A 13900-nucleotide genomic window follows, 5' to 3' on the forward strand; every position below is an offset into this window, starting at 1 on the left:
TGAATCATTCACCTCTGAAGAGACAATGGTTCGGTGTTTCTCTAATTCAGCTAGACAGCAAACCGTCCAATGTTCTGAAAATGCTCATACCTCGACAAATACATGTTGTATGGGCCTAAAACTGTTTGACAAACAACGCTTTAGCAGCATATACTAGTTCACCATTGTATTTAAACTGTCTGACACTGTCACACAGAGTAATGACTGAAGCGTTAAAGCAATTCCCCTTTTCGACGTTTAAATCGGATGAAAATGCGTTTTTTCCCACATGTACACATAATGATGAAAATGATCATAACTCGACAAATACATGTTAGATGGGCCTAAAACTGGTTGACAAACAACACTTTAGCAGCATATACTAGTTCACCATTGTATTTAAACTGTCTGACACTGTCACACAGAGTAATGACTGAAGCGTTTAACCAATTCCCCTTTTCGACGTTTAAATCGGCTGAAAATGCGTTTTTTCCCACATGTGCACACAATGATGAAAATGATCATAACTCCACAAATACATGTTAGATGGGCCTAGAAATCTGTGAGAAACACTTAAGAAGCACAAAATAGTTCATCATATTAATTTAATTTCTCTGCTGTACTGCAGCATTCTGAATCATTCACCTCTGAAGAGACAATGGTTCGGTGTTTCTCTAATTCAGCTAGACAGCAAACCGTCCAATGTTCTGAAAATGCTCATACCTCGACAAATACATGTTGTATGGGCCTAAAACTGGTTGACAAACAACACTTTAGTAGCATATACTAGTTCACCATTGTATTTAAACTGTCTGACACTGTCACACAGAGTAATGACTGAAGCGTTTAACCAATTCCCCTTTTCGACGTTTAAATCGGCTGAAAATGCGTTTTTTCCCACATGTACACATAATGATGAAAATGATCATAACTCGACAAATACATGTTAGATGGGCCTAAAACTGGTTGACAAACAACACTTTAGCAGCATATACTAGTTCACCATTGTATTTAAGCTGTCTGACACTGTCACACAGAGTAATGACTGAAGCGTTTAACCAATTCCCCTTTTCGACGTTTAAATCGGCTGAAAATGCGTTTTTTCCCACATGTGCACACAATGATGAAAATGATCATAACTCCACAAATACATGTTAGATGGGCATAGAAATCTGAGAGAAAAACTTAGGAAGCACATAATAGTTCATCATATTAATTAAATTTCAATGCTGTACTGCAGCATTCTGAATCATTCACCTCTGAAGAGACAATGGTTCGGTGTTTCTCTAATTCAGCTAGACAGCAAACCGTCCAATGTTCTGAAAATGCTCATACCTCGACAAATACATGTTGTTTGGGCCTAAAACTGTTTGACAAACAACGCTTTAGCAGCATATACTAGTTCACCATTGTATTTAAACTGTCTGACACTGTCACACAGAGTAATGACTGAAGCGTTTAACCAATTCTCCTTTTCGACGTTTAAATCGGCTGAAAATGCGTTTTTTCCCACATGTGCACACAATGATGAAAATAATCATAACTCGACAAATACATTTTAAATGGGCCTAAAACTGTTTGACATACAACACTTTAGCAGCACATACTAGTTATTCATTGTATTTAAACTGTCTGACACTGTCACATAGAGGAATGACTGAAGCGTTCAACCGATTCGCCTTTTCGAAGTTTAAATCGGCTGAAAATGCGTTTTTTCTCACGTGTAGACTTTGATGAAAATTATCAGAACTCGAAAAATACATTTTATATGGGCCTAAAACTGGTTGACAAACAAGACTTTAGCAGCACATACTAGTTTATCATTGTATTTAAACTGTCTGACACTGTCACATAGAGTAATGACTGAAGTGTTTAACCGTTCCGCCAAATGGACGTTTAAATCGACTGAAAATGCGTTTTTTCCCACATGTAGACTTTGATGAAAATTATCTGAACTCGAAAAATACATTTTATATGGGCCTAAAACTGGTTGACAAACAAGACTTTAGCTGCACATACTAGTTTATCATTGTATTTAAACTGTCTTTGAGAAAGACTTAAGAAGCAAAATAATTGTTCCTCATATTAATTAAAGTTATATGGTGTACTGCAGCATTCTGAATCATTCACCTACAAAGAGACAATGGTTCGGTGTTTCTCTAATTCAGCTCGACAGCAAATCGTCCAAAGTTCTGAAAATGATCATAACTCCACAAATACATGTTAGATGGGCCTAGAACTCTGTGAGAAACACTTAAGAAGCACATAATAGTTCATCATATTTATGAAATTTCTATGCTGTACTGCAGTATACTGAATCATGCACCTACAAAGAAACAATTGTTCGGTGTTTCTCTAATTCAGCTAGACAGCAAATCGTCCAAAGTTCTGAAAATGATCATAACTCAAAAAATACATTTTATATGGGCCTAAAACTGTTTGACAAACAACACTTTAGCAGCACATACTAGTTTATCATTGTATTTAAACTGTCTTTGAGAAAGACTTAAGAAGCACATAATAGTTCCTCATATTCATTAAAGTTATATGGTGTACTGCAGCATTCTAAATCATGCGCCTACAAAGAGACAATGGTTCGGTGTTTCTCTAATTCAGCTAGACAGCAAACGATCCAAAGTTCTGAAAATGATCATAACTCGAAAAATACATTTTATATGGGCCTAAAACTGGTTGACAAACAACACTTTAGCAGCACATACTAGTTTATCATTGTATTTAAACTGTCTGACACTGTCACATATAGTAATAACTGAAGCGTTTAACCGTTCCGCCAAATCGACGTTTAAATCGGCTGAAAATGCGTTTTTTCCCACATGTGTAGACTTTGATGAAAATGATCATAACTCGAGAAATACATTTTATATGGGCCTAAAACTGGTTGACAAACAACACTTTAGCAGCACATACTAGTTTATCATTGTATTTAAACTGCCTGACACTGTCACACAGAGTAATGACTGTAGCATTTAACCGATCCGCCTTTTCGACGTTTAAATGGGCTGAAAATGCGTTTTTTAACTCGACAAATACATGTTTGACCTTTTGTCTGATCCTGCCACACAGAGTAATTCGTGGAGATTTTATTTTTTATTTATTTATTTTCAACCCATCCTGTCAGCATGCTGGGCATACAACAAAGAGTATTTGCATGCCATTGCATCTAGGACAGAGTTAGTCCGCAAGTGTAGCTCAAGTTCTCCACCTGCAATGCAACACTTTATTAATTCTTAAATCATCAAGACCTGCTGCAATAATTCTGTCCAGTGGATGACCTGTAGGATGACAAGAGCACAGTTTTTGGTCAAAGAGAACCACCACCAACCCCCCTCTTTGGAAAACTATTTATCATGTTTGGGTCTATAAACAACTGATCACTACCCCAAGAGGGAGAGAATCATGGCCGGTGAGACAATTAAACATAGAACCTGAAAACATTTACACAAAAAAATTAACATTGGACGACAACATGTAATGAAAAACAGTTGATTAGGTCCAGGAAAACTGGAATGACAAATGGTCACCTGGCCTCTTCCTGTCATAGTTATGGCAGTAAATGAGGGAGAAAAGGAGAGTAATGCAACCAGAAGGCTGCTGGGGTGCATTCAAAGAAGGTGTGGTGGTGTGTGCATGTGTGTGTGTGTGTGATAGGACCGCCTGTCTGTCCATCCCGCAAAACCCCAGTGCTAAATGTGTACTGTTGCCTATTGCAGTCAAAATTGCGGGGTTGGGGATGCAAGTCCTTCAGGCAAGTCGACCCTGAATCACTCACACCCCTCCTGCCCCGCAGACCCTGGTCTGGTGGAGTGTTGCTTGGAGTAGGATTCGTGTGCGAGTGTATGCATTCTAAGCCAATATGAGTCGGATTAACATTTCGTAACGGACGAGAAGCACGCTGGGGCAGGAGCGTGACAGGCAAGATGGCAGCTGCCCGCTGCATCCCCACCTATATAGCTTGCACCCCACCCATCCCGCAAGCCCTAGGCCTATTGTGTGGTGTATTTGTGAATATAAGTTTTGGCACTGGGAGAGATAGGCGAATCGCGACCAGATCGATGCAGGGGCGCGGCGCCCAAACACACAACCACGCCCCACACCAACACAGTGTGGGGCGCACATACAAGCTTTTTACCTAACCGCCTTTTCAGCATTTTAAATCGTCTGACAATACGTTATCCTCTATCTTCTCTCTTCTATCCTCCTTTCCCTCATGAAAATGAGGGAGTGGATGAAGGTAGAGTGTACAGCTCGATCCGGCGTAGTAAGTTGAGTAAGTAAAGGACGTTTATGAAAATGAAAGATGAAGTTGGTTAAAACCCATCCCCCCATCCCCAATTGGTTAAAACCAATTAGGATTTTTATTGGAAGAAAACAAAGAAAATAAAAGGAGTTTATTCCAAAAAATGGGTGGAGCTATGCCCCATAAATTCAGATGTGCCGAGGAGCTAACTTCATTCTGAACCTACAGAAGACCCTGACACAAAGTAGGAACACAAGACACCTCTAAATACTTACCTATTAAACGTAACCTTTTATTTTTTTTTTATAATTTACCATACCAACCTTGACATTAGAAGCATTAGTAAATTGGTCATTCAAAATTAATGTTTAGCAAAACTCTTAACATAAATCATTCTAAATTAATGCTTAGCAAAACTCTTTGCCTACCCACAATCGAGCATAACCCAAATTGAACTCCAATTGGCTATGGGACACACTCCGAGGCTTGATCAACCACGGGAGGGCCTTCCTCAGGCGAGGGTGTCTAGTGATAATGGTCAAACACCCCATGGTCCTGGGGTCCACTAATGATGATGTGTCCCAAAAATTCAGACCCAATCCTGATACAGAAATACAGTTTCAAAACTGATTTAAAAGCCAGATTAAAAAAGTCAGTTCCAATACAAACACAGAAATACAGTTAAAAACCAACTTAAAAGCCATACTAAAAAATTTAGATGCAACCAAAACACGGTTCTTCTGCCTCCCGGTGCGCCCCCCGCGCAGTCAGTATTGCAACATCATAGCATTTGGATGATAGTATAATAATATAATAGTAAAATCAGAACAGGCATAAACAGATCAAGGCACACTCAGCCAATCTGATCATGTCCCAGACCCGGATTAACATCTCTTCCATCAGCCTCTTCACTGCCCTTGAGAAAGCACAATTTGTGAGATAATTCATGTTATTGTTGTATGTATACAATGTGGGAGCTATGACAACGTATTAACACGTTATCTACATCTGCATAGAGATTGATCGTTTATCTGCATATTTCTCTACTGTTCCACAGTTTTACACCGCTTTCATTAACGATACCAAAAGTGCGCTCCTGTCTCTGGGTACTTATTGCAAGAGTGTTTAGCTCGCTGTATAGCCAAGTACAGCTACATGTGGTGAGGGCTTAAGAGTAAAAAGATTGGCCTCACCTCAAGGCATTGCTGAGAGCAATGATGTCAGAACACCCAGGGCCCACGGAACCCTCAGACCCCTCGGAAGGCTGAGGCTCCACAGAACTCGTGGGCCCAAACAGACAGCCAGGCTTGGAGGAACGGGCAAAAGGCCTGGACCGCAGTGGCAGTACAACTTTGAGTGCGCAAAGCGGGCTTGGCAACGCATCCAGCAGGTCCTTCAAGTCGGCCAACAAGGCCATTAAGTCGGGCCAATAAGACCCTTAAATTAGCCAGCAGGTCTATCAAGTCCAGAAGGTGAAACGTCAGTGCAATCACAGTGGCATGCGCTAGAGCCGCAGTTGCACGTATGTAGGCTGTGAGAGAAAAATGCACATGATCAACTATTTGAATGAGGTTTTACATGTTTTATACAGGACAATAGCCTTTTGTATGTTACTTAGTTATAAAACTCATTGTCTATGGGTTTTTATGAGTCACTCAGAGTTAATATAAAGAGACAAAAAAATTGTCTGTGTGTGTCTGTGTGTAAAAACTGTCTAAAACATTTCAGTTGTAGTATTGGAAAAACCCGACCACATTCCATCCTTCACTTAACCTTGTGTGGAGATAAGGATAAGGACAAGAGGGACTTAAAAGAGCGTTGTGTGTTTGTTTTATGGTACAGTAGGATTGTGTCTGTGACCGAAGTTTGACTGTTAAATCACTGTTTGGGGGAACACCCAGGGATATGACTGAGGATCAGAGTTGTAAATGACACCTGACACACAACCTCTCTTTGGTATAAAGCCCTCTTCGTCAGTAATAGGGGTAGACTGATCAGAACACTGCTTTGAAGCATGACGGTATCTTTCTCTTTATTTTGCAGAATAAATATCTTTAATACTCTCAGTTTTGTTTTCCTGTAGCGGGCAGATTAACCTCACCGACCACCTAGGATAATTTATCCAACAATCTGGCGACGATGATGAGACTCTCTTCATGTCCAGGTTGTGTGCCCAGCGGCAGTCAGAGACCGGCCGTAAGATATCCAACAAGGAGTCGTCTGGACAGGTCCAGCAAAGGCAACACAAGATTCCCGAAAAGTGAAGGTGACGACTCACTGAGATATTGTTCCGATCAGGGAAGATCTGAGTAAGCTGAGTAACTTATGAGTTAACCCGGACTAACTTCCGGGTGCGCCGTAGTATGGACACACCGGCTCTGCATTCAACTCTTAGTTTTGTGTTTATTACTATTTGTATTGTTCTTATTTTTGCATGCAGTGCACTGTCGCTATTACAATATGAACGACAAGCACTCCTGGACGTCTGTTCGACACCTCATACTGACTTTTTCGCAACTTACCGGAGTACGTACTAAGATCTCTTTGTCCTGCCGCCACTGTGTTTACCAATACGCCGACGGAGGAGAAAGACAAGAGGAAAACCTGCCGGAATTCTATGCAGATCTCGGAGGAGATACTAAAAAAGTGAATAGGTTTGATCTTGAGTGTGTAAAGTTTTGTGATTTTTCGAGTTTCTTAAGGCCCCAAAAGTCAGGTTAACACTTCAATTCAACACAGTGCCATGCCCACATTGTGTGACGAAAACCCAATGTTTTAATAAATTTAATCCCCAAAGTGTCTTGTAGACACTCGCAAACTTTGAAGTCGATCTGATGAATCCCCTAGGAGTTTGCGCACATTAAATCCAATATGGCCACCTTCCTGTTGGTTGGGTGTCGGTCATGGCGGCAATATAATTTTTTTTGAGTCTAGTGATGTTACATTAATATACCCAATTTCATGTTAAAAAGTGAATAGGTTTGATGTTTTGAAATTTTCCACAGGGCGTGTCCGGTCATTTTGCCATGCCCAAGCACGGAACCCATAGAATATCAATTGCCACACTGGGACTGACGAGTGCACAAAGTTTCGTGAATTTCCAAGTATCTTTTGGAACATGAAATTTAACGTGTTGCCACGCCCACACCGTGTGCCAAAAAATATATATATTTTGATAATGTTAAGCTGTGAAGGTGTCTTGTAGACACTCGTCAAGTTTTAAGCCGATCCGATAAATCGCCAAGGAGGAGTTTCGCTAAAGTACAAAACATAAATATGACTAAAAAGTCAGGAAAATTTAAAATGGCCGACTTCCTGTTGGGTTTTGTGAGAAAAAAAAAAAATATATATATATATACATATACTATAACTATTACGTACTACATATAACTATACTACTATAACTATAACATTACAGATTGAACTAATCCTCGATAGCAAAACTATATGTGTGTATACTACAGTATACATTACATAAATTTATTCATGTACATTACTATCATTCATATAGTGGGTAATTATGAAATACAGTTTTATTGATCAGTCAGAGCCAAAATTAAAACATGTCTAAAGACACTGGGTGTAACTACGCAACCAGTTAGAAACCGGCACTGAAACGGTTAATCTGGCGCACACACAGCGGGGAGTCTGAAACTAGATACTCGGGAGATGGGAAATAACAAAGGCGGGACCGCCTCGCAAAGGGGGGTCTGTCGTTTGTAACAAAGTGACGAGGAAACAAAGTTTCTGCAGACTCCTGGGTGAAATGTATGCTAGATGAGACACGCAGCTTAGGACTAACCACGTCGACGTAAAACGTTTTTTATTTTTTGGTAGATTCTCAAACCGTCCTATAAACTCTCCGTAGCTCAAAGTTCCAGTTTCATCCCATCATTCCGGATTTGGAAATTTTGAACACGACAAATTGGTGACCCCGACGTGATCCCATTACAAGACTGCAGAGGAGTTCCGAAAGCCTGAACGGTTGCGATACTTCCATGGGTACCTGCTAAAAGGTGAGCAGAGCCATTTCATGAAGTCTGCATAGATTAGATAGGAATATTTTAGGTGGAAGTGTTGTACTGTTTAAGGCTGGACGAACAACTTTGTGGTTTTGGGGATGTATTGTTGAATGATGCATGAATAATAATTGTTAAATATTGTGGAGAGGAGAAATTGGATTGTTTGATGAGAACGGTAGTAAGGTAAGTTAAGGGAACGGGTTAGGAAACCCCCCTTCGAAGCGGCTGTGTGTTTAACTTGCGTAGTAATTCCACGTAACGTTTGGGCCCGTGTGTAGAGAATACATCCAGTATGCCTAAACTGAGCGACGTTTTGGTGATGAACAATGTTTAACTCGTGAAGTAATTCCGAATCCCGTTTAGGCCCGGTTGTTGAAAAGACCTCCGAAATGCCTAAACTAAGTGATGTCTGGCGATGAAAAATGTTAAACTCAGCCTTCAGAAGGGTAGTCGATAGTCGGTAATTTCATTTAAGGGTGAAAGGCCCGGAATCATTTTTAAAGTAAAAAGGAAGCCAAGCATTTAGGGGTTAAAGGCCCAGTTCTTAGAGAAACCAAATATTAAAGGGTTAAAGGCCCAATTCACGTGACTTAGCGTAAAATTGTATTGCCGGCTGTGTGAGTGAGAGTGTGCGCAACGAGGTACCTTGTGTGTGTGGAAAGAGAGGTACCATGCGTGTGTGTGAATGTGAGAGAGACCGCGGGCGTGTGTGTGTTTGAGACAGTCTTTGTGTTTAAGAGAGTGTGTGTTTTGATAGAGTCTGTGCATGTGTGATAGAGGTTTTGTGTGTGTATGTGTATGAACAACCTCCTCAAATTGCCCTAGATAAAAGGGCAATATATTAAAAAAAAATATAAATAAAAAAAAAAAGTTGACCTGTAATAACCTAAAAGACCACTAGTGGCGTAGCTGCACCAGAAACACATTGAGATCCGAACATTTGAGGTTTCCCTCTCCCACTTCTTCCCATGTCTTTTGTTCTCCTGCCATTCAAAAACATAATGGAAAAGACCCCATCCCCCAGACCCGGCACCAGTGAGATTCGTATTGAAGCTGTAGCTGAGCTCAAGAACAGAACAGAGCCAAAGTTCCATGCTTGAGAAACTTGGAAATTCCATAAATATGAACAAAAATGGATCAAAGCAGGGTAGTGGTCGAAAGACACTACCCCGACAGCAGAAAACCGCACCAAGGTGATAGAGGAAGAAAAAAGACTGCTGGCTGAAGCAGGAGTGGATGCAAAAAACAACCCTGGATTAATGGGGGCTTGAAAGCGCAAGTTAAACAAGCAGCGTGCACAATGGGCGCTGGTTCAGCACATAATGACGGCATGGATTCGAGCGGAAATGATTGTCGAACGTCGCAATAAAATCAGAAATGCCGCAACCAAGGCAGTGGTAGAAGCCCAGAAGGAACCCTACCCCCCACAAGAAGACAAGTTACCACCCCTCCCCGAACCCATCCCCCAAGGTCACACCCCACTCCAACCACACACCACCCCATCCCTCTACCCCTCCCTGCTGGCCGATGAAGAAACACATCGGCACCCCCCCTCTCCGTACAACCCTAAGACCGAGCACACACCTGAAGCAACAGCGCCCCCTGTGCTGAGCAACCAGAAAATAGCCACCCCACCCCCGCCAGAAATACAAGCACCCGTATTAGTAATGGAAGGCCCGATCCAAATCCATTTCCGAGTACAGCCCTCCCCAAAGCCATCTGACAGTGAGAACAAGGACAATGATCAGACATCGCCCCCTAACGATCAAACAGACACAAAGAGTTTCTCTCCTCTAATACAGAGGACGACGAATGCACTTGCCAGTCCTACAAACCACAAAAAGACATCAAGAAAGGAAAAAGAAATGTACCACAAGGGTTAGCCACTCAACTGTCACACTGACTGGACAATGTGGCCCACTACCAGAGGATGCCAACACAACCCATGTTCATCTCATAGCACCTCCTGCAGACGCTACAGCCAAACAACAACCCAAAGAAAAACAAAAGACCCGAAGCCAGCCCACACCTTCACCTACCCCTGTAGTCCCCAAATACACCTTTAAGAAAACAAAACAAAGACACCCCACCCCCCTCCGCTCCTGGGAAGAAGAACCCATGTCAGACCACGAGACTAAGACAAAAAAGTGGTCATTCAAAAACAGTGGCAGCTCCCGGGGAGAGTACACAAACGACAACAGAAGAAAAGGAACCCTTATAGCATCATCCAAAAGCCAGGCCAGAAGATCGTCAGCAATAGGGATAGTTACCCGCTCGAAAATTAGACAACGAGAGGAGGAACAAAAGCAGTCCGCCAAAAGAGAAACATTTGTTCCCTGGTACCACCGCGACATGCAGGCCCTCAAAGGCAACCTATCAGCGTTGGACAAAGGAGCTGCAGCATGGATCCGAATCTTCGAAAACCACACAGCGGCTGACACACTAGCCCTAAGAGATGTGCGAGCCATTCTCCGCGCCACAGCAGGAAACATCACCCTGACCTCCCTGGAAAGAGAAGTTAGAACCCTCACCATGGCACACGAGCACCCATTCGACCACATGCGGAATGACATATGGACAGCCATGAGAGAAACCTGGCCGACCAGACGCAACACAGTGGCCCTGGCAGGCCTGAGATTTAAAAATGGGGAAGAACCACACGCCTATCTCACATGAGCAAAGGAGCTCTGGAGTGATAGCACTGTAGAACGTCATGACCCCTGCCTAGTGGGTCTCCCCATGTACATGCAGATGCCAAATGCCAAAATGGCCTCCCAGGAGATGTCAGGCTGTAGCTCGCAGACACAGTTTGACTGTCAGACATGACCGAGAGACAGTGGGAGAGCCATCTCATCCATCACCTGGAAAAACACATCAAAAAGCAAGAAGACAAATTCCTGGAGAAAGATTCCATACAAACCAGACTACTAAAAATGCAGGTAAAAAAACTGGAAGATGAAGTCAATACGGACAAAAAGAAGAAAGCAACTGTGCAAGCAGTAGTCACCACCCCTGAAGCACAGGCCCCGCCCCAAACCGCGCCACTACAATGGACAGGACCACAGCCCCTAACTGTAACCCCCGCCTACCCACCAGCCCAGCACCTACCCCAATGGCAGCAGGCCTGGACTCCCTATGAATATCCCCAGCGGCAGTATCCAGGGGCCCCCGCACCCTCATACCCCCAAGGCCCCCCCCAATGGCAGCAACTGAGAGGGAGAGGACAATTCCAATCCTCTAGAGGATGGGGAGGACCCGAGAAAACTACAGGATGTTTCATCTGTGGCCAAAGTGACCACTGGGCAAGGGAATGCCCCCAGAACCAACAACCCCAGCAATTATATAGAGGATCCTACCGCCCCCCTCAGAGAGGAAGAGGAGCTTCCTCGAGAGGAAAGGGAGGACCCCGCATGGACACCCCGCCATGGCATGGAGCATAGAGGCGCCCAGGGGACATGGAAGTGGTGGTACAGACAAAAATAAATGCCGAACCAGTAGTGCCATGTACAATCCAAGGAATCACTGTCAATCCAAGGAATTACTGTCACTGTCACTGTCACCTGTCTTGCTTGAAGAACCTGGCCGGCAACATACTACGTACTACATACAACTATCCACTCGGAAATTACGGACTGTTGGATTCTCTGGGACGACACAAGTCCAACCCTTCACCGCACCCCTCCCTACCAAGATAGGTCCTCACAAAGTCAGACACCAATACCTCTACTCACCAAGCTGCCCCACCAACCTAATGGGAAGGGACCTTCTCCGAAGAACAGGGGCATCTGTGATATGTAACCTCCACGGTCTGGAAGTTAGTTTCTCTGAGCCAAAAGAAGAGTTAATACCCCTCGAACGTATACTCGTCTTAGGTGGAACTCCTGATACCACCCCCGACCCCACACTCACCGGCTGGTGGCATTTTGTAAACCTACCAACTCTGGAAAAAGTCGATGCTGGACCCGTACACTGCACTCTCTGTTTCACACGCCACCGTGATGACATCTATGACGAAGGCTGGGAAGCGAAAAAGGAGGGACGACAAGAACGACTCCAGACAACAGACTTCTATCTGGGCCACAAAGGAGTTGCAGCAGTGGTCCGCCTGACACCAGACCAACAATCCTGGTATCTACTTCACGACACCGCAGTTCCACATGTGACCCTAGCCGTAGAAGCCAACCATGCAGCCAAACAATTGGGCCCCATGGTCAAAAGAGCCCTCGCCAACCCACCTGGGTCCCCACAACGAACCCCCTGTTGCAACACACGCCAGACAAATCGGTTTGGAGAATAGGACACAACAGCTACGAACAAGGCATATATGAAAGAAATGTCCTGGAAAGAACTTATCAAGGAAGCATCGAAGAACACCCCCTGGCAGCAGAAATGTTCGCCCAACTACAGCCAACCCTCTGGACCACCGGCCCCTATCACGTTGGCTGCACACCACACCACAATATACACATCAAAGTGAAAGCCCATGCTGTGCCCATTTGGCAAGGTCAGTACAAGGTCAAGCCCGAGGCAGCTGCTCGAATAGCCTCCACCATTGAAGGCCTCTTACAAGCAGGAGTTCTACGACCAGCGGATTCACCGTGGAACACACAAATTATACCAGTACCCAAGGCTGGAGGACACTCATGGCGCCTGGTCCACGATCTGCGACGTATCAACCAGGTGGTCCAACCCATTACTGAAAAAGTGCCCAACCCCCATGTCGCCCTGCATGCAGGCTCCCCGAGTCATCAATTTTTCACCGTCATCGACCTGGCCAACGCATTTTTTTGCCTCCCCTTGGCCAAAGAAAGTCAAGATATGTTTGCATTCACATTTAAAAAATGCTCTTAGACCTACACAAGAATGCTACGAGGATTCACATGCACGCCAACCTTATTCAACGCCTGCCTGAAGGCAGATCTCAAGGAACTCCTACTCATCCAGTATGTCGACGACATCCTCATGGACATCACCACAGTAGAAAATTGCCTCACGGCCACCAAATCCCTGCTACGGCGCATCGCAAAATGTGGCTACAAAATCAGGAAGGAAAAAGCCCAGGTCTGCCGCACAGAAGTGGTATTCCTGGGAAAAAGGATCACGGGAGATAAGAGATACATCAACCCGGAAAGACAACAGGCAATGCTCCAGTACCCTAAACCCACCACCGTGCAGCAAATGCTAGCATTCCTGGGACTCACTGGCTATAGCAGACACCGCATAGCTGATTATGTGGACCACACTGTTCCCCCACGCGAACCCATTGCGGAAGCTGGCCATCGGAACGTCAAGGCACCACTCAACTGGACCACAAGTGCGGAGGAAGCGTTCATAAGATTGAAACAACTCATGGGGAAGGCCGAACACCTATGCACCCCAGACATCTCTTCCTCGTTCCATTTGGACGTTACTGAAAAGCACGGAATTGTCAAGCTGTGCTCTGGCAGCCTCGACACGGTGAGCGCGCGATCCTGGCTCACCACAGTTGCAAACTCGACACAGTGGAACATGGACTCTCCGGATGTGGACGACACACGGCTGCCATCGCACACGCCCTACGAGAACCGACCACATTACTTTCTACCACCCCACCATCGTGCATACCACTCATGGAGTCAAATCCTACCTCGATCAAACGGAT

This window comes from Zeus faber (genome assembly GCF_960531495.2).
Source record: "Zeus faber genome assembly, chromosome: 21".
Taxonomy (NCBI): Eukaryota; Metazoa; Chordata; class Actinopteri; order Zeiformes; family Zeidae; genus Zeus; species Zeus faber.